This window comes from Piliocolobus tephrosceles, chromosome 8 (genome assembly GCF_002776525.5).
Source record: "Piliocolobus tephrosceles isolate RC106 chromosome 8, ASM277652v3, whole genome shotgun sequence".
Classification (NCBI taxonomy): Eukaryota; Metazoa; Chordata; class Mammalia; order Primates; family Cercopithecidae; genus Piliocolobus; species Piliocolobus tephrosceles.
Window position 1 is genome coordinate 14,171,209 of NC_045441.1, and position 20,633 is coordinate 14,191,841.

Here is a 20,633-nt window from a genome sequence, read left to right on the forward strand (position 1 = left end):
TTATTTATTTATTTATTTATTTATTTATTTATTTATTTATTTATTTAGACAAGGTCTTACTCTGTCGCCCAGGCTGAAGTGCAGTGGCACAATCTCGGCCCACTGCAACCTCTGCCTCCCGGGTTCAAGCAATTCTCCTGTCTCAGCCTCCCGAGTAGCTGGGATTATAGGAACCTGCCATGGGGCCCAGCTAAGTTTTGTATGTTTTAGTAGAGACAGGGGTTTCACCATGTTGGCCAGGTTGGTCTTGAACTCCTAACCTCAGGTGATCCACACGCCTCAGCCTCCCAAAGTGCTGGGATTACAGGCATAAGCCACCGTGCCCAGCGTTATTTTATTTTATTTTGACATGGAGCCTTGCTCTGTTGCCCAGGCTGGAGTGCAGTGGTGTGATCTCAGCTCACTGCAACCTCCGCCTCCCGAGTTCAAGCCATTCTCCTGCCTCAGCCTCCCAAGTAGCTGGGATTACAGACACCCACCTGCCACCATGCCTGGCTAATTTTGTTGTGTTTTTAGTAGAGATGGGGTTTCATCATGTTGGCCAGGCTGGTCTCGAACTCCTGACCTCAAGTGATCTACCTGCCTTGGTCTCCCGAAGCCCTGGGATCACAGGCATGAGTCAATGCTCCTGATTGGCTTTTTTATTTTTAAGAGTCAGGGTCTCACACTGTCACCCAGGCTGGAGTGCAGTGGCTCAATAATGGGTTGCTGCAGCCTCCAACTCCTAGACTCAAGCCATCCTCGCCCCTTAGCCTCCTGAGTTACTGGGATTACAACTGTGAGCCACTGCACCTGGCTCAATCAACTACTTCCTATGATTGTTTCTTTCACTTCTGACCTTTTATGAATCCCCTCAACTTAAAAAGGAATCACATATTATGTAATTCCATTCATATTAAATTTCTAGAATAGGGAAATCTATAGGAACTGAGACTAGATTAGTGGTTATTTGGGGTTGATAGCTAAAGGGTAAAAGGTTTCAGAGTGATGAAAATGTTCAAAAATTGACTGTGATGGCAGGGTGCGGTGACTCACACTTGTAATCCCAGCACTTTGGGAGGCCGAGGTGGGCAGATCACAAGGACAAGAGATCGAGGCTATCCTGGCCAACATGGTGAAACCTCATCTCTACTGAAAATACAAAAATTAGCCAGGCGTCATGGTGCGCGCCTGTAGTCCCAGCTACTCAGGAGGCGGAGTTTGCAGTTAGTTGAGATCCCGCCACTGCACTCCAGTCTGGTGACAGAGCCAGACTCCGTCTCACACACACAAAAAACAAAAAAACATTGACTGATGATTGTTGTACAACTCTGTGAATATATTTTAAGAAACCACTGAACGGTACACTTTTTTTTTAATTGTCTTTTTTTTTTTTTTTTTGAGACGGGGTCTTGCTCTGTCTCCCAGGCTGGAGTGCAGTGGCACAATCATGGTTCACTGCAACCTCTGCCTTCTGGGTGCCTCAGCCTCCTGAGTAGCTGGGATTACAGGCATGCACCACCATGCCTGGATAATTTTGTGTATTTTTAGTAGAGATGGGGTTTCGCCATGTTGGCCAGGCTGGTCTCGAACTCCTGAGCTCAGGTGATCCACCTGCCTCGGCCTCCCAAAGTGCTGGGATTACAGGTGTGAGGCACTGTGCCCACCACTATTTTTTAAATTTTTATTTATTTTTCTGACAGGGTCTCATTGTCACCCAGGCTGAAGTGCAGTGCCATGATCATAGTTGGAGCACAGTGGTGCAATCACTGTAGCCTTGACCTCCTGGGCTCAAGCAATGCTCCTTTCTCAGCCTCAAGAGTAGCTAAGACGACAAGCCTGTGCCACCACACTCAGCTAATTTTTTATTTTTGTAAAGAGGTCTCACTATGTTGCCCATGCTGGTCTCAAACTCCTGGGCTCAAACGATCCTTCCACCTCAACCTCCCAGAGTGTTGGGATTACAGGCATGAGCCACCATGTAAATGGGTGAATTGTATAAGTATGTGAATTATATCACAATGAAACAGTTTTTATTGTATTTATTTATTTGTTTTTGAGACGGAATCTCACTCTGTTGCCCAGGCTGGAATGCAGTGGTGCGATCTCAGCTCACTGCAACCTCCGCCTCCCAGGTTCCAGCAATTCTCCTACCTCAGCCTCCCAAGTAGCTGAGACTACAGGCTTGGGTCACCATGCCTGGCTAATTTTTGTATTTTTAGTAGACACAGGGTTTCATCACATTGGCCAGGCCAGTCTCAAACTCCTGACCTCAAGTGATCTTCCCTCCTTGGCCTCCCAAAGTGCTGGGATGACAGGCGTGAGCCACTGCGCCCGGCCAAAGAGATTTTAAAAAATCAAATAAAAGAGAGGTTGGATGGAAAAAAAGAAAATTAACATGTACTGAACTACATTCTACACGCCGATGCTTTTATAATCACCCAATTTAAAACTCACATACCCTCCAAGGGAAATATTATTTTCCGTGAAAGGATACAGAGAGCATGGGAGCCTGCTGGGGGGTGTGTAGGTGGTTTAAGGAATGGCAGAGGCTGCAACCGCAGTGGAGGAGCAGAAGGGCAAACAGAAGAAAGGCCCCAGGAGGGGAAAATAAGGCGGGTGACCACATGTCCTAGGTGAGGCAGCCCCAGCCCATGCCCGCCCTGCCAGTGAAATTATTGTAACAGTGGTCTCTTCATTCTCAAGTGCCTGGAAGATGAATTATAAGATATTTATGTATGGGTTGTTGTGTGAAATGCACACACACACACACAGACACACACACACACAATTACTAGAATCATGGCACCCTGCGTCCTTAAAACAGCCTCCAAACTCAGAGAGGTCTCTCCCTGATGCCGACCAAAAGGCAATCAAAACACCGATCTCTTAACTCAATGCTTAAGTCTGCGTACTTTATTTAGCATGAAGAAAAATGGTCAAAACAATCATGCAATCCATTTCCTGTGAGATTTAAAAAAAGATTAAAATTCTTTTTTTTTTTTTGAGATGGAGTTTTGCTTTTGCTGCCCAGGCTGGAGTGCAGCGGCTTGATCTCAGCTCACCACAACCTCCGCCTCCCAGGTTCAAGTGATTCTCTTGCTTCAGTCTCCTGAGTAGCTGGGACTACAGGCATGTGTCACTGTGCCCAGCTAATTTTTTTAATTTTAGTAGAGATGGGGTTTCACCGTGTTAGCCAGGATGGTCTCGATCTCCTGACCTCGTGATCCGCCCGCCTCGGCCTCCCAAAGTGCTGGGATTACAAGCGTGAGCCACTGCACCCGGCCTAGTTTTTCTATTTTTAGTAGAGACAGGGTTTCACCATGTTGGCCAGGCTGGTTTTGAACTCCTGATCTCAAATTATCCATCTGCCTTGATCTCCCAAAGTGCTGGGATTACAGGCATGAACCACCTCGCCCAGCCTAACATAAAGGAAACAGTTTTTAAATAAAAATTCTTCTTTTTTTTTTTTTTTTGAGACAGAGTCTCGCTCTGTCGCCCAGGCTGGAGTGCAGTGGCCAGATCTCAGCTCACTGCAAGCTCCGCCTCCCGGGTTCACGCCATTCTCCTGCCTCAGCCTCCCGAGTAGCTGGGACCACAGACGCCCGCCACCTCGCCCGGCTAATTTTTTGTATTTTTTAGTAGAGACGGGGTTTCACCGTGTTAGCCAGGATGGTCTCGATCTCCTGACCTCGTGATCCGCCCATCTCGGCCTCCCAAAGTGCTGGGATTACAGGCTTGAGCCACCGCGCCCGGCCCAATAAAAATTCTTTTATCTGATGTAAACCAGACTAGATGAGGATATGTTTCATTTCTTTAATTATAAAGGTGAAATACTCGTTTATGTCACTTAATGTTTTTTTCTGCACCTTGTAGAGCAGGGCTGACACATAGGTAGTGTGCTCAGAGTCAGCTAAAAATGATTTAATATTTAACTATAATTTTTTTATAGCAAAGTTCACCCTTTTCAGCGTACAGTTCTATGATTTTTTTTTTTTTCTTTTTTGAGACAGGGTCTCACTCTGTCACCCAGGCTGGAGTGCAGTGGAGCACTCTCAGCTCACTGCAACCTCTCCATCCTGGGCTCAAGCAATCCTCATGCCTCAGCCTCCTGAGTAGCTGGGACTACAGACGTATGCCATCATGTCCAGCTTATTTTTTGCATATTTTTTTAATGCAAATGCATTAGAGAGAAGGTTTCACCATGTTGCCTAGGCTGGTCTCGAACTCCTGACCTTAGGTGATCTGCCGCCTTGGCCTCCCAAAGTGTTGGGATTACAAGTGTCAGTCACCTGCCTGGCCCCTATGAATTTTGACATATATAAAGTCATATAGCTACTATTAAAATCAAGGTATAAAACAGTTCTGTCACCCCCAGAATTTTTTTTTTTTTTTGAGACGGAGTCTCACTCTGTTGCCCAGGCTGGAGTGCAGTGGCACAATCTCGGCTCACTGCAAGCTCCACCTCCCAGGTTCACGCCATTCTCCTGCCTCAGCCTCCTGAGTAGCTGGGACTACAGTCGCCCGCCACCACGTCCAGCTAAGTTTTTGTATTTTTAGTAGAGACGGGGTTTCACTGTGGTCTCGATCTCCTGACTTCATGATCCGCCCGCCTCAGCCTCCCAAAGTGCTGGGATTACGGGTGTGAGCCACTGCGCCCGGCCCACCCCCAGAATATTATACCACAGTAATCCCTAAACAGGTTCTGATGTCAAAAGTCTGCTTTTTAACAAAAAAGAAAATAAAAATAAAAACACAAACAAAAATAGAAATAAAAAAATTGAAAAAAAAAAAACAAAGAATAAAATAATAGGCAGGATGACACCAGGTGGAATTCGAAAAAGATACTATCAGTGGGCGTCAACTATGCTACTAGTAATCATTGAAAAAACAAGTGTTTCATAATAATTATTATCGTTTTTTGAGGCAGGGTCTTACTCTGTCACCCAGGCTGGAATGCAGTGGTGCAATCACAGCTCACTGCAGCCTCTGCCTCCTTGGGCTTAGGAGATCCTCCCACCTCAGCTTCCTGAGTAGCTGGAATCCCAGGCATGCGCCACCATGTTCCGCTAATTTTTGTATTTTTTGTAGAGAGGGGGTTTCACCATGTTGCGCAGGGTGGTTTCGAACTCCTGGGCTTAAGTGATCTCCTGCCTCATCCTCCCAAAGTGCTGGGATTACAGGGGTGAGCCACTGTGCTGGGCTGAGTGTTTCGTAATTATTGTACTTTCTTTGCCTTTTGTACGTAACAACAAATGGAGGCAGGAATGTTGTCTTTTATATTTTATGATTTGGAACACAGCATGCATTAATAGAAAACTGAAAATAATGAAATATGACTATAAGCCAACACAGTGTTTCCCGTCCCAAGTACATTTTCCTGAGAAAATTTCACTGCACTCTAATAAAGCTCAAAATCCTTGACTGTAAGAACTTGTACCACAGAATAAAATCTCCCAAAGCTGACATAGTTATTAACCATTTTCCTACTCACATCTGAAGTGCCAGCACCATTTATTGCGATGACAGATTTTTACACAGTACTTAACTTTTTGCTTTTTTATTTTGAGATGGAGTCTTGCTTTGTGGCTCAGGCTGGAGTGCAGTGGCGCAATCTCAGCTCACTACAACCTCTGCCTCCTAAGTAGCTGAAATTACAGGGCATGCCACCACACCCCGCTAATTTTTGTATTTTTAGTAGAGACGGGGTTTCACCATGTTGGCCAGGCTGGTCTCGATCTCCTGACCTAAGGTGATCTGCCTGGCTTGGCCTTCCAAAGTGCTGGGATTACAGGCATGAGCCACCGTGCCCAGCACTTTTTGTTCCTTTAAAACTGTAGATGTAAACTCCAAAAACTTCCAAATCTCATTTTGTTTTCCCAGCAATCCTGGAGGACCTTCTGTCCTTCTAATGTAATATTTTACTAATGAAAAGCAAGTACCTAGAAAAATCTCCAGCCTACAGGTCAAATCCAGACGGCAGCCTATTTTTGTAAATTAAGCTTTGTCAGAACACAGTCACATTCACTTGTTTACATCTTGTCTACAGCTGCTCTCCTGCAAAGGAAGGTTAGCATGCATGTGACAAAGACCCCATGTCCCCAAAGCCAAAAATATTTACTGTCCTTACAAACAAGGTTTGCCCATCACTGATCTAGAATCTGTATCTATCCCTTACAATCTTTTATCGTTTGGAATGTCATCCACTGCCTTTATGACAACTCTGAAATCTTGAAATAGAGGCCTGGTTTATTTTTAAAACCCATTTCTAGATTTTCCTTTCCAAAGGTTAATTTTTCAGGTTTTAAAGGGCTTAGTTTTCTGGTTTTGTTTTGGTTTTCAGACAGTCTCGCTCTGTTCTCCAGATTGAAGTGCAGTGGTAAGATCACAGCTTACCATGAATGGCTAACTTGTTATTTATTTTTATTTTTTTGTAGAGACAAGGTTTCACTATGCTGCCCAGGCTGGTCTTGAACTCCTAGGCTCAAACCATTCTCCTGCCTCAGCCTCCCAAAATACTGGAATTACAGGAATGAGACACTGCGCCCAGACTCAGGGCTTGTTTTCTGTTTTGTTTTGCTTTTTTCTTTTGAGATAGGGTCTTGCTCTATCACCTAGACTGGAGTGTAGTGGCATGATCATAGCTCCCTGCAGCCTGGGATTCCCAAGCTCTAGTGATCTTCCCACTTCAACCTCCCAAGTAGCTGGGACCACAGGTGCACACCACTGTACCCACCTAACTTTTGTATTATTATTATTTTTTTTTTGTAAAGATGGAGTTTCACCATGTTGCCCAGGCTAGTCTTGAACTCCTGGACTCAAGCGTTCCTCCTGCCTCAGCCTCCTAAAGTGCTGGGATTACAGGTGTGAGCCGTCACACCCAGCCGCAGGGCTTAGTTTTAATTAATAAATTCTACCTGCTTCACAGCTCAGCCTACAAGTACAAACTCAAGAGTACACGATTCACCATACAACAAAAATGTATTAAGCACCTGCAATGTAAAAACGTATACTAGTGGCCAGGCGAGGTGGCTCACATCTGTAATCCCAGCACTCTGGGAGTCAGAGGTGGGCAGATCACCTGAGGTCAGGAGTTCCATACCAGCCTGGCCAACATGGTGAAACCCTGTCTCTACTAAAAATACAAAAAAAAAAGACAGGTGTGGTGGTGGGCACCTGTAATCCCAGCTACTTGGGAGTCTGAAGCAGGGAGAATTGCTTGAACGCGGGAAGCGGAGGTTGCAGTGAGCCAAGATCGTGCCATTGCACTCCGGCCTGGGCAATAAGAACGAAACTCCATCTCAAAAAAAAAAAAAAATTAGCTGGGCATGGTGGCGCACTCCTGTAATACCAGCTACTCAGGAGGCTGAGGTAGGAAAATCTCTTGAACTCAGGAGGCAGAGGTTGCAGTGGGATGTGACCGTGCCACTGTACTTCAGCCTGGGTGACAGAGCAGGACTCCGTCCCCACCCCTACCCCAAAACAATGTATACCGATGGCAAGGAGTGTAGGGGAATCACAAGCAATACAGTAAAAGAAGCCAGATACCCGTGAAATGGGCCCAGGGCATGTAGGAATGCAGATGAATCAACTGGGAGGACAAGAGAAATGAAGGGCCAGGAGTCTTCCCCTTACCTCAGGGGGACTCGTTCCAAGACCCTCAGTGGATGCTTGGAACTGCAAATAGTGCCAAACCCTAAATCTATTATGTTCTTTTTTTTTTTTTTTTTTCCAGATGGAGGCTCACTCTGTCGCCCAGGCTGGAGTGCAGTGTCGTGATCTGGGCTCACTGCAACCTCTGCCTCCCAGGTTCAAGCGATTTTCCTGCCTCAGCCCCCCGAGTAGCTGGGATTACAGGTGTGCACCACCACGTTTGGCTAATTTTTATATTTTTAGTAGAGACGGGGTTTCACCATGTTGGCGAGTCCGGGCAATATAGTGGGACCAGCCCAGCAACATAATGGGACTCTGCCTCTACAAAAAAATTAAAAATTAGTCAGGTGTGGGGGTGCATGCCTGTGGTCCCAGCTATTCAGGAGGCTGAGATGGGAGAATTGCTTGAGCCCAGGAGGTCGAGGCTGCAGTGAGCTGTTATCCCACCATTTCAACAGGGTGAGACCCTGGGCAACAGGGCAAGACTCTGTCTCAAGAGAAAAAAAAGAAGGCCCGCCAGGCGCAGTGACTCATGCCTGTAATCCCAGCACTTTGGGAGGCTGAGGTGGGTGAATCACCTGAGGTCAAGATTTTGAGACCAGTCTAGCCAACATGGTGAAATCCCATCTCTACTAAAAGCATAAAAATTAGCTGGGCGTGGTGGTGCACATCTGTCATCCCAGCTACTCTGGAGGCTGAGGCAGGAGAATAGCTTGAATCCGGGAGGTGAAGCTTGCAGTTAGCTGATATCGCAATACTTCACTCAAAAGTATTGCGTGACAGGGAAAGCTCTGTCTCAAAAAAAAAAAGGCAAAGGTGACAGATATAGAATTTTCAACTTGCATCAGGTCAGCATTCAATAAGTTTTGGATTTTGGAACAGACCAAATTTTGGATTTTTGGATTAGAGATGTTCAACCTATACATACACATCTATGATGAATTTTAATTTATAAATTAGGCACAGTAAGAAAGTAACAACAATAAAATAGAATAAGTATATCAAGTACTGTAATGTTATGTGAATGTGATCTCTCTCTCTCTCTCTCAATATAACTTGTTGTAACGTACTTACCCTTCTTCTTTGTCTTGTAATGATGTGAGAATCTATGCCTGAATCTGTGTAACCATCCCTTACTCGCAGTAAATGGCTTGGTGTCAGTTTCAGAGCATCCCTTGCTGAAGTCTTGGTATAGGCTCAAGGCTTTCTGGCGCAACACGTTGCTGTCAATGGGAACACGTTTTCTGTTCATCTCTTCCACCCACAAATGCAGTGCCTGTTCCATCTTAACTAAGCACTTATCACGCATTGTGGCCGTCACTTTAGCAGTTGGAGGTGAGACAGCAAAACTAGCACAAATTTCTTTTTCCTTCTTCACAATTTCACGGATGGAAGATTCATTCTTCCCGTAGATCTTAGCAACCTCAGCATAGGATTTTTTTTCTTTCCTGATTAAGTCGAGAACTTTCACCTTTTCACTTAGAGGAAGCACTTTACGGCTTCTCTTTGGCCTATCCAAATTCCCAGCATCACTACTCTTGTGCTTTGGGGCCATTATGACGGAAAATAAGGGTGACTTGAACACACACACTGGGACACTGTGACAGTCGATCTGATAACCGAGCCAGCTACTAAGTGACTATGGGTGCGGAGCGCCCACAGCGTGGGGACGCTGAACAAAGGGGACGATTCACTGCCAGGCTGCACAGCGCGAGATTTCATCACAGCGTGCAATTTAAAACTTATGAATTGTTTATTTCTGGAATTTTCCATGTAATATTTTCAGACCACGGTTGACCTCAGGTAACTGAAACAGCGGGTAAGGGGGGAAAACTGTACTTCCAGGTTCTGCAGCCTGAGAATGAGAGAAGGGACTGTGCAGGCTGAAGGCGTGGGGGAAGAGCCAGGGCCCTGGGGAGCAGACGTCAGGGACTAAACAGGCAGACAGGCAGGAAGAACCGTGACCCACTCCAAATCGCCACTGAAGATTGATCCCAACTGCAAGCTGGTGCCAAGCACCGCGTCCACGGAAGTCACACAGCCTATGATGCCTTCCTCTCCAAATGGAAGCAAAGAGGAGAAAAGGCTGCTGGAGTCTTCAATTGCAGCCGTGAGCAATCTCCAACTGGCCAGTTTCCAAGCTTACATCTAGACATCTGCTTACTTCAAATTACCAGCACGAACCTAAAACACGATTTTTTATTTTCCTTAAAACACAAAGCTTGGCCCAGCAATTCCAGTCCTTGGTATACACCTATGAGAATTGAAAACAAATGTCCGCACAAAAACGTGTACACCAAAGTTCATACCAGTATTATTCATAACAGCCAAAAGGTGGAAATGACCCAAATAGCCATCAATGGATGGAAAATCAAAGTGCTGTGTATTCATATCATGGATTTTTATTCAGCCATAAAGAAGGATAGAAGCCAGACACACAAAAAACTTGGGATGGTTCTAACCACACGAAATGTCCAGAATAGGCAAATCCATGGAGACAAAAGTGATTGCCAGGGGCTGGGGGTAGGGACAGGGTGGGGACCGGGGAATGACGGCCAAATGGGATTGGAGTTTCTTCTCCTCGGGTGCTGAAAACGTTCTGCAATTAGTGGCAAAGGTTGCACAACTCTGTGCACTGAATTATTCACTCTTAAAAGGTGAATTTTACAATGGATCTCAACGAAGCTGTTATTAAGAAACAAGAAAGCGTGGGCTTGAGGGGTGGAGAATACAGCCCTGCGAGCCTTTTTCCCCCTTGAACTCGAAACCAGAATTGCAACGGGAAATTCCCGGGCCTCGACCTTTTTCCTTGGGAGTCTAGATTGGTTTTTCGCCAACAAACAGATCCTCGGAGACCGTCGCGAGGACCATATCGACGGACAAAACCCACAACCTGGGCCTCGGGACACGCGCGACGTCAGGGGGCGGATCCGAGGAGCAGTTGCCTGGTAACAGCGGCGGCCCCGCCCCCTCACCTAACCAATCAAGCGCGTCCGCACGCAGCGCGAGCGCCGCACGTACGCCGGGCGGAGCGTGACGTCACGCACACCACTGCTCGGCCAATCAGGAAGGAGAGGGATGCGCGCTCCGTGCGTACGACCATTGCCCCCGCGGCAAGGCTTCCCCACCCCCACCCTCACACCTCTGGTCCTGCCCGCGGGGAACGGGGTTCGGGGGAGCCTCGCCTCGGGGTGCCGGGGTGCCACCTCCCGCTGCGGCCGGATGGCCTCCCTTCCCCAGGCCCTCGGGAGTAGGACGTTCCGAAAGGCAACCCGCCCTTAATGGCGGCGGCGGCGGCGGGGGCGGGGTACGCACCTGAGGGCGCCGGGCCGCGGCGGGCCGGCCGCGGAGTCAGAGGCCTGGGCCACCCGGGAGTGGCTGTTGGCCGAGGGCTGCAGCTGGGAGCCCTGCGCGGGGGACGAGCACGCTGCGGGGCGTGTGGGCGGCGGCCGAGGCCCCTGCTCGCCACTCGCCCTCCTTTTTCTCTTTCTTTCTTTCTTTCCCCCCCTTTTCCCCCCTTTTTTTGTTTGCTTCCTGGAAGGCAGCCTCGACTCGTGTGTCCGCAGCGCCCCAAGTGGGAGTCGCCGTTTCCGGTGCTGTCGAATCCAATTTAGCCGCGCTGTGCATTTGCTTGGAGGCGTGCATCCCGGTCCCGCGAGGTCCAGACCCGCTCAGCCATCGCTGATTGTGGCATGGATTGCTGGCGGGGCCTTTCTCACCCCGGACACCGCCCTCAAACGTGCATGCAGTTGCTTGCTGTTATTTAATTTTCTTTCTTTTTTTTTTGAGACGGAGTTTCACTCTTGTTGCCCTGGTTGGAGTGCAATGAGTCGATCTTGGCTCACTGCAACCTCGGCCTCCCGGGTTCAAGCGATTCTCCTGTCTCAGCCTCCCAAGTAGCTGGGGTTACAGGCATGTGCCACCAAGCCCGGCTGATTTTCTGTTTTTAGTAAAGACAGGGTTTCTCCATGTTGGTCAGGCTGGTCTCAAACTTCGACCTCAGGTGTTCCGCCCACCTCAGCCTCCCAAAGAGCTGGGATTACAGGCAGGAGCCACCGCGCCTGGTCTTTTCTTCTTCTTCTTCTTCTTCTTCTTCTTTTCTGTTTTTACGTGATTGCAGTTTGTACCTGCAGAGCAGATCACCACGAGTAACCGGTGAATCTGGGCCTTAAAGTCCTCTAGTTGTTTGTGATAAACTGCAGCATCCTGTCCTGACCCTTTCTGATAGGGTGGGTGGCATCACCAGCCAATCATGGGCATAGTCGGACATTATAGTAGTCTGACTGAATTATATATGTATTTTTTTCTTAGATGGAGTTTCATTCTTGTTGCCCAGGCTGGAGTGCAGTGTCACCATCTTGGCTCATTACAACCTCCACTTCCTGGGTTCAAGGGATTTGCCTGCCTCAGCCTCCCGAGTAGCTGGTATTACAGGTCTGCACCACCACGCTCTGCTAATTTTGTATCTTTAGTAGAAACGGGGTTTCCAACTCCTGATCTCAGGTGATGCGCCCACCTCTGCCTCCCAAAGTGCTGGGATTACAGGTGTGAGCCACCGCGCCTAGCCACATATTTATTTTTAAATATCTCAAAAAGAGAATAAGAGAAATTGTTTACCCATGGCTCAGAATTAACGTTTTTTTGCCCTTTTTTTTTTTTTTTTTTCTTTTTGCTTTCTTTTGGGACAAGGTCTCTGTTGCCCGGGCTGGAGTGCAGTGGTGTCATCCTAGCTCAGTGGAGCTTCAGACTCCTGGGCTCAAGCAGTCCTCCTGCCTTGGCCTTCCAAAGTGCTGGGATTACAGTGGCTAATTTTTAAATTTTTTGTAGGGACACAGTGTGTGTTCCCCAGGCTGGTCTTCAACTCTAGGCTCAAGTGATCCTCCCACCTCAAATTCCTGAGTAGCTGGGAGTACTGGCATTCACCCCTAGGCCCGACTAATTTTTTAAAAAATTGTAGAGACTGGGGTCTTACTTTGTTGTCCAAGCTGGCTTCAAGCTCTTGGGCTGAAGGGCCACTTTGCCTCTGAAAGTGTTGGTGTTGCAGGCATGCATGAGCCACTGCACCCAGCCTGCTTCACATTTAAAAATTTTTTTTTTCCTTTTGAGACAGGGTCTTGATCAGTTGTCCAAGCTGGAGTGCAGTGATGTGATCATAGCTCACTGCAGCCTCAACCTCCCCAGCTCAAGAAATCCTCCCACCTCAGTCCCCCTGAGTAGCTGGAACTGCAGGCAGGTGCCACCATGCCCAGCTAGTTAAAATTGTTTTTCTAGAGACAAGGATCTCACTGTGCTGCCCAGGCTGGTCTCAAACTCTTGGGCTCAAGCGATCCTCCCGTCTCTGCTCCCAAAGCACTGGGATTACAGGCATGCAGCCCCGTGCCCGGCCCACTTAGTCCTTGTTGAGACATTGCTGGGTGTTCTGCCTACTTTTGTGGCTGCTGCTGGTCCTTCTCTTTTTCCCAGCCTTTACATGGTGCAGGTGTAAGACTTCAGTGTTGGATCTCTCTGCTGTCTGCTCTCACTCCTTAGATGAATCTCCTCCAGTCTGAGAGCCTTAAATACATTTTAAGGTTACATTTTCATATCGTTATGACTCCCAAATATTTATCTCCAGCCCAGACCATTCCCCTAAACTCCACATCTACTCCACTGCCTGCTTTGAAATCTTCACTTGTACAGTGACTTAAGAAAAACTTTTTTTCTCTTGGAGAATAGGCATCCCAAGAAGAACATGTCTCATGCTCCCCACACTTTCTCCTGCAGTCTTCTCCAGCTCAATGAATGAAACTCCATTCCTCCACTTACTCAAGCCAGAAGGCTTGGAAGCATCTTATTCCTCCCACATCCCACACCATTCTTTCAGACACCTCCGGCAGCTCTTAACTTTGCCCAGATTCTACCACTTTCTCTGCCTCTCTCTTTTTTTTACTGCTATGTATGTTGAGGGGAGAGGGACTTGCTGCGTCACCCAGGTTGGAGAGCAGTGGTACAATCATAGCTCACCGCAGCCTCAGCCTCCTGCACTCAAGCAGTCCTCCCACGTCAGCCTTCTGAGTAGGTGGGACCCCAGGCGCACATCACCTCACCCGGCAAATTTTTAAAATTATTTGGCCAGGCGCAGTGGCTCACGCTTGTAATCCCAGCACTTTGAGAGGCTGAGGTTGGCGTATCACAAGGTCAGGAGTTCAAGACCAGCCTGGCCAACATGGTAAAACCTTGTCTCTACTAAAAATACAAAAATTAGCTGGGTGTGGTGGTGGGTGCCTGTAATCCCAGCTACTCGGGAGGCTGAGGCAGGAGAATCTCTGGAACCTGGGAGGCGAAGGTTGCAGTGAGCCAAGATCACGCCACTGCACTCCAGCCTGGGCAACAGAGCGAGACTCCATCTCAAAAAAAAAAAAAAAAAAAAAAAAATTTATGGAGGCTGAGTGTGGTGGCTCACACCTACAATCCTAGCACTCTGGGAGCCCAAGGGGGTTGGATTGCCTGAGCTCAGGAGTTTGAGACCAGCCTGGGCAACACGGTGAAACCCCGTCTCTACTAAAATACAAAAGAAATCAGTGGCGGCAGGCGCCTGTAGTCCTAGCTACTCAGGAGGCTGAGGCAGGAGAATTGCTTGAACCCAGGAGGTGGAGGTTCCAGTGAGCCGGTATCACACCACTGCACTCCAGCCTGGGTGACAGAGCAAGACAGTCTCTACGAAAAAATATATATATATATATTTGTAGAGATAGGGTCTCCCTGTGTTGCCCAGGCTGGTCTCAAATTGCTGTTCTCAAGGGATCTTCCTGCCTCCTTCCTCAGCCTCCCAAACTGTTGGAATACAGGCATGAACCACCGAGCCTGGCCTCTACCACTTTCTGATGGCCCCCACTACCACCTCGCGAGTCCAAGCCAACACTGTCTCTTGCTATAGACTCCTAATTTCTCTCTTTAATTCTTTCCTTAACCCTCTTCCATTCTCAACGCAGTAACAAGAAGAATCTTGTAAAATGTAACTCATTTCACTCTTCTCAAAAATGTCCATTTCAGAGTAAAGGTCCTAATTTACACTTCTGTCCAAGACGAAGTAACAAAAGACCAGATTTACCCTCCCAGCTGCAACAATAAACAAAAAAATGCATGAAGCAATGTGTTTTTCAAGACACTAGACATTAGGTGACAAAAGATAGTGTTGGAGAGATGGTAAACGTGAGGTGAGCCCTGCAATTGCTTAGCTGGAGAACTAAGAGGCCAGCTGACTTCTTTGGTTGTAACAGAGCTGAGTCCAGAAAGAACAAGGTAACTGCAGCTTATATGGAAGGGTACCACAGAGAGAGTTCTGCACAGAGACAGAACCCTAGAGATCTGCAGAGAAACCCCTGGATATGTAGCAGAGTACATCAGCACACACGTGTGACATACTTGCTTCTAGGGAAAGAACCATCTGAATGCATTGAAATAGTGCTTGACACTCAGGGCCAAGAATGGTGCCTGTTCAGAATTCACAGGTCATTGGGTAGAGGACTAAGCAAGGTCTTGCCTCATTAGAGGGGAAAATTAGCCTTAGATTGCACACTGCCTAATACCCACCTAACAGGGCATAACAGCAAGAATTGAATGCATCAAATGGTTCCCAAGTAATTTTTTTTTTCTTCGAGACGGAATCTCACTCTGTCTCCCAGGCGGGAGTGCGGTGGCATGATCTCGGCTCACTGCAACCATTGTCTCCCAGGTTCAAACAATTCTCCTGCCTCAGCCTCCCTAGTAGCTGGGATTACAGGTGTGCACCACCATACCCAGCTTTTTTTTTTTTTGAGACAGAGTCTTGCACTGTTGCCCAGGCTGGAGTGCAGTGGCTCAATCTCAGCTCACTGCAACCTCTGCCTCCCACGTTCACGCAATTCTCCTGCCTCAGCCTCCCGAGTAGCTGGGATTACAGGCGCACTCTACCACACCTGGCTAATTTTTTGTATTTTTAGTAGAGACAGGGTTTCACTATGTTGGCCAGACTGGTCTCGAACTCCTGACATCGTGATCTGCCCGCCTTGGCCTCCCAAAGCCAGCTAAGTTTTCTGTATTTTTAAAAGAGATGGGGTTTCACCATGTTGGCCAGGCTGGTCTCAAACTCCTGACCTCAAATGATCCTTCTGCCTCTGCCTCCCAAAATGCTGATATTACAGGCATGAGCCACTGTGCCTATTTCCAAGTAACTTAACTGTATTCCAGAACAAAGCTCAAGAAGAGTTATGGTAATACAAATATATCCAGCTTCAACAAAGGTAAAATTCACAGTGTCTGGTGTCCAAGCAGATTACTGACGTACAAAGAAACAGGAACATGTGACTCGTAATGAGGAGAATAAACAATGTAAATCAACCCAGAACTCACCCAGATATTAGTATTAGCAAAAAAGGACATTAAAACAATCATTATAACTATTTCAAATGCTCAAAAGTTAAGTAGAGGCATGGGAAATATTAAGAAGACCCAAATTGAACTTCTATAGATAAAACCTACGTGAGGTTTTTTTTGTTTTTGTTTTTTGAGACACAGTCTCGCTCTGTCCCCCAGACTGGAGTGTGGTGGCACGATCTTGGCTCACTGCAACCTCTGCCTCCCAGGTTCACGCCATTCGCCTGCCTCAGCCTCCCAAGTAGCTGGGACTACGGCGCCTGCCACCATGCCCGGCTAATTTTTGTATTTTTAGTAAAGATGGGGTTTCACCATATTGGCCAGGCTGGTCTTGAACTCCTGACCTTGTGATCCGCCTACCTCAGCCTCCCAAAGTGCTGGGATTACAGGCGTGAGCCACCGTGCCTGGTCAAGGTTTTCTTTTTTTCTGCAACGGAGTCTAGCTCTGTTGCCCAGGCTGATGTGCAGTGGTGCAATCTCAGCTCACTGCGTCCTCTGTCTCCCAGGCTCAAGTGATTCTCCTGCCTCAGCCTCCCAAGTAGCTGGGACTACAGGTCATGCCACCACGCCCGACTAATTTTGTATTTTTAGTAGAGATGGGATTTCACCATGTTGGCCAGACTGGTTTCAAACTCCTGACCTCAAGTGATCCTCCCGCCTCAGGCTCCCAAAGTGTTGGGATTATAGCCGTGAGCCCCTGCACCCAGCCTACAGCGAGATTTTTTTCTAAAAAGTACACTGGATGGGATTAATGACAAATTAGACATTTCAGAAGAAAAGGTTAGTGAACTTGAAGGCACAGCAATAGTAACTATCAGAAAGAGAAAAACACACAGAGAAAAAAGAAAAAAAAAAGCATTAATGAGCTTTGGGACAACTTCAAGTAATCTAATACACAAATAATTGAAATCTGCAGAGGAGAGGAGAGACAATTGTCCAAACATAATAAAAACTATAAACCAGGCCAGATGCAGTGCCTCACGCCTGTAATCCCAGCACTTTGGGGGGCTGAGGCGGGCAGATCACTTGAGGTCAGGAGTTGGAGACCAGCCTGGCCAACATGGTGAAACCCTGTCTCTACTAAAAATACGAAAAATTAGCCAGGCATGGTGGCAAGCGCCTGTAAGTCCCAGCTACTTGGGAGGCTGAGGTGGGAGAATCACTTTGAAACCCAGGAGGTGGAGGTTGTAATGAGCCAAGATCATGCCACTGTACTCCAGCCTGGGGAACAGAGTGAGATCTTGTCTCAGAAAAAAAGAAAGAAAGAAAGAAAGAAAGATAAAGAAAAGGAAAAAAAATAATAACAGAAGGTGCTTGACAAATCCCCAAGTATTTGGAGATCAAATAACACACTTCTAAATAAACTATGGAATAAAGAAGAAATGAAAAGGGATATTAGAAAGTCTTTTGAACTAAATGAAAATAAAAAAACACGCACACGTCAGAATTGGTGAAATGCCGCACAGAACACCTATAGTAGGAAAAAGGAAATGTCTTGAATTAATAAATTCAGCTACTTAAGACACAAGAAAAATAAGAGAAAATTAAATACAAATTAAGCAGGAGAGAGGAAAGGGACTAATAAAGGTAAAATCTGAACTCAATGAAACAGAACACAGAAAAAACAATAGAGAAAATCAGTGAGCCCAAAGCTGCTTTTGTGGGATGGTTTATGAAACTGACAAATTTCTAGCTAGACTGGACAGAAAAGAAAATGAAGACACAACTTACCAATTTTAGGAATTAAAGAGATGAAATCACTGCAGATTCTACAGGCATTAAAAAGACAATAAGGGAAAACTATAAGCAAGATTATGGTATTAAGTTCAACAACTTAGATGAAATGGACATATTTCTTGAAAGACACCAATTACCAAAGCTCATTCAAGAAGAAAAGGATAACCTGAATAGCTCTATAAATATTAAAGACATTGAAATTATAGTTAGGCCGGGTGCAGTGGCTCACACCTGTAATCCCAGCACTTTGGGAGGCCGAGGTGGGCGGATCACCTGAGGTCGGGAGTTCAAGACTAGCCTGACCAACATGGCAAAACCCCATCTCTACTAAAAATGCAAAATTAGCTGGGTGTGGTGGTGCATGCCTGTAATCCCAGCAACTCGGGAGGCTGAGGCAGGAGAATCGCTTGAACCTGGGAGGCGGAGGTTGTGGTGAGCTGAGATCGTGCCATTGCACTCCAGCCTGGAAAACAAGAGTGAAACTCTGTCTCAAAAAAAAAAAAAAAAAAACAAATTATAGTTAGAAACCTTTCTACAGGTCAGGCGCGGTGGTTCATGCCTGTAATCCCAGCACTTTTGGGAGGCTGAGTTGGGCGGATCACTTGAGGCCAGGAGTTTGAGACCAAACTGGCCAATGTGGTGAGACCCCATCTATACAAAAAACAAAAACAAAAATTAGCCAGGTATCATGGTGGGTGCCTGTAATCCCAGCTACTCAGGAGGCTGAGGCACAAGAATTGCTTGAACCTAAAAGGCGGAGGTTGCAGTTAGCTGAGATCATGCCACTGCACTTCAGCCTGGGCAACAGAGTGAGACTCTCTCATAAAAAAATGTGTATGGAATCCCAAGGGATGATGAATAGCCACAATAGTTTCTAAAAGAAAAAACAAAATTGGATGATTCACAGTTCCTGATTTCAAAACTTATTAAAAGCTACTGTAATCAAAACAGGTTGGTACTGGCATAAAGGCAGACATATGGAATAGAATAGAAATCCAGAATATAAACCCTTACACATATGGTCAGATGATTTTTGACAAGGTTACCAAGACCATTCAATAGAGAAAGGACAGTCTTTTCAATAAATGGTGCTGGGAAAACTGGATAGCCATATGCAAAAAAATGAAGTGGCATCTTTACCTTACCTTGAATGATATATAAAAATTAATTCAAACTGGGTAAAAGAGCTAAATGTATTAGCCAAAATTACAAAACTCCCTTCCTTCCTTCCTCCCTCCCTCCCTCCCTCCCTTCTTTTCTTTTCTTTTCTTTTCTTTTCTTTTCTTTTCTTTTCTTTTCTTTTCTTTTTTTGAGACAAGGTATTGTTCTGTCACCCAGGCTGGAATACAGTGGCACCATCATGGCTCACTGCAGCCTCAATTTCCCAGGCTCAAATGATCCTCCCACCTCAGCCTCCTGAGTAGCTGGGAGTACAGGTGTGTGCCACCATGCCCAGCTAATTTTTGTTTTTGTTTCTTGTAGAGATGGGGTCTCACCATGTTCCCAACATTGGTCTTGAACTCCTGGGCTCAAGTGATCTGCCCACCTTGGCCTCCCAAAGTGCTGGAATTACAAGCTTGAGCCACCATGCCCAGACCGTAAAACTCTTAAAAGCAAATGGGGGAAATTTTTGTGACATTAGATTTGGTATAGGTATATTGAACTTCATCAAAATGGAAAAATTTGTGCATCAAAGGACACCATCAACAGAGTCCCACAGGATGTGAGAAAATATCTGTCAATTATATATCTGATAAGGGATTAATATCCAGTATATATAAAGAACTCCTATAACTCAACAACAGCAGAAACAACAATACCCCACACAACCCAATTCTAAAATGGGGAAAGGGGCTGGGAACGGTGGCTCGCGCCTGTAATCCCAACACTTTGGGAAGACAAGGCAGGAGGGTCCCCTGAGGTCAGGAGTTCAAGGCCAGCCTGGCCAACATTGTGAAACCCCATCTCTACTAAAAATACAAAAATTAGCCTGGTGTGGTGACTCATGCCTGTAATCCCAGCTACTCAGGAGGCTAAGGCTGGAGAATTGCTTGAACTTGGGAGGCAGAAGTTGCAGCGAACTGAAATTGTGCCGCTGCATCCCAGCCTGGATGACAGAGTGAGACTCCGTCTCCCAAATAAAATAAAACAGGCAAAGGGCCAGGTGTGGTGGTTCACGCCTGTAATCCCAACACTTTGGGAGGCTGAGGTGGGCAGACCACTTGAGCCCGGGAGTTCAAGCAGGTGGATCGCCTGAGCTCAGGAGTTCGAGACCAGCCTGGGCAACATGGCAAAACCTGTATCTGTTTAAAAATACAAAATTAGCCTAGCATGGTGGTGCTTGCCTGTAGTCCCAATGACTCCGGAGGCTGAGGTGGGAGGATGGCTGGGAGTGGTGGCAGGAGACCGGGAAGCAGAAGTTTCAGTGAGCTGAGACTAAACAAAAAAAGGAATGAAATTGTGCTACATCTTACAACATGAAAGCACCTTGACAGCATTATGTCACATGAAGTAATACAGACACAAAAGGACAAATGTTGCTTTGGGAGGCTGAGATGGGAGGATTGCTTGAGGTCAGGAGTTTGAGATCAGCGTGGGCAACATAGTGAGATAACATCTTTACCCCTGCAAAAACATTTTTATTTATTTATTTATTTATTTATTTATTTATTTATTTATTTATTTATATTTTTGAGATGGAGTTTCGCTTTTGTTGCCCAGGCTGGAGTGCAATAACATGCTCTCGGCTCACTGAGGCCTCCGCCTCCCAGGTTCAAGCAATTCTCCTGCCTCAGCCTCCCGAGTAGCTGGGATTACAGGCACCCGCCACCATGCCTGGCTAATTGTTTGTATTTTTAGTGAACACGGGG

At 46.6% G+C, this 20,633-nt stretch overlaps 1 protein-coding gene across 2 annotated transcripts in view; it reads right to left on the bottom strand.

Moving 5' to 3' along the window:
• Positions 1-11,362, bottom strand: part of LOC111547037 (general transcription factor II-I repeat domain-containing protein 2B) — a 63,248-nt gene extending 51,886 nt beyond the window's left edge. For both annotated transcript variants that reach the window (XM_023218664.3, XM_023218663.3), the window contains exon 1: positions 10,948-11,362. The gene's annotated coding sequence lies outside the window, so the exon portion shown is untranslated. The remainder of the gene's footprint in view (positions 1-10,947) is intronic.
• Between the last annotated feature and the right edge of the window lie 9,271 nt (positions 11,363-20,633).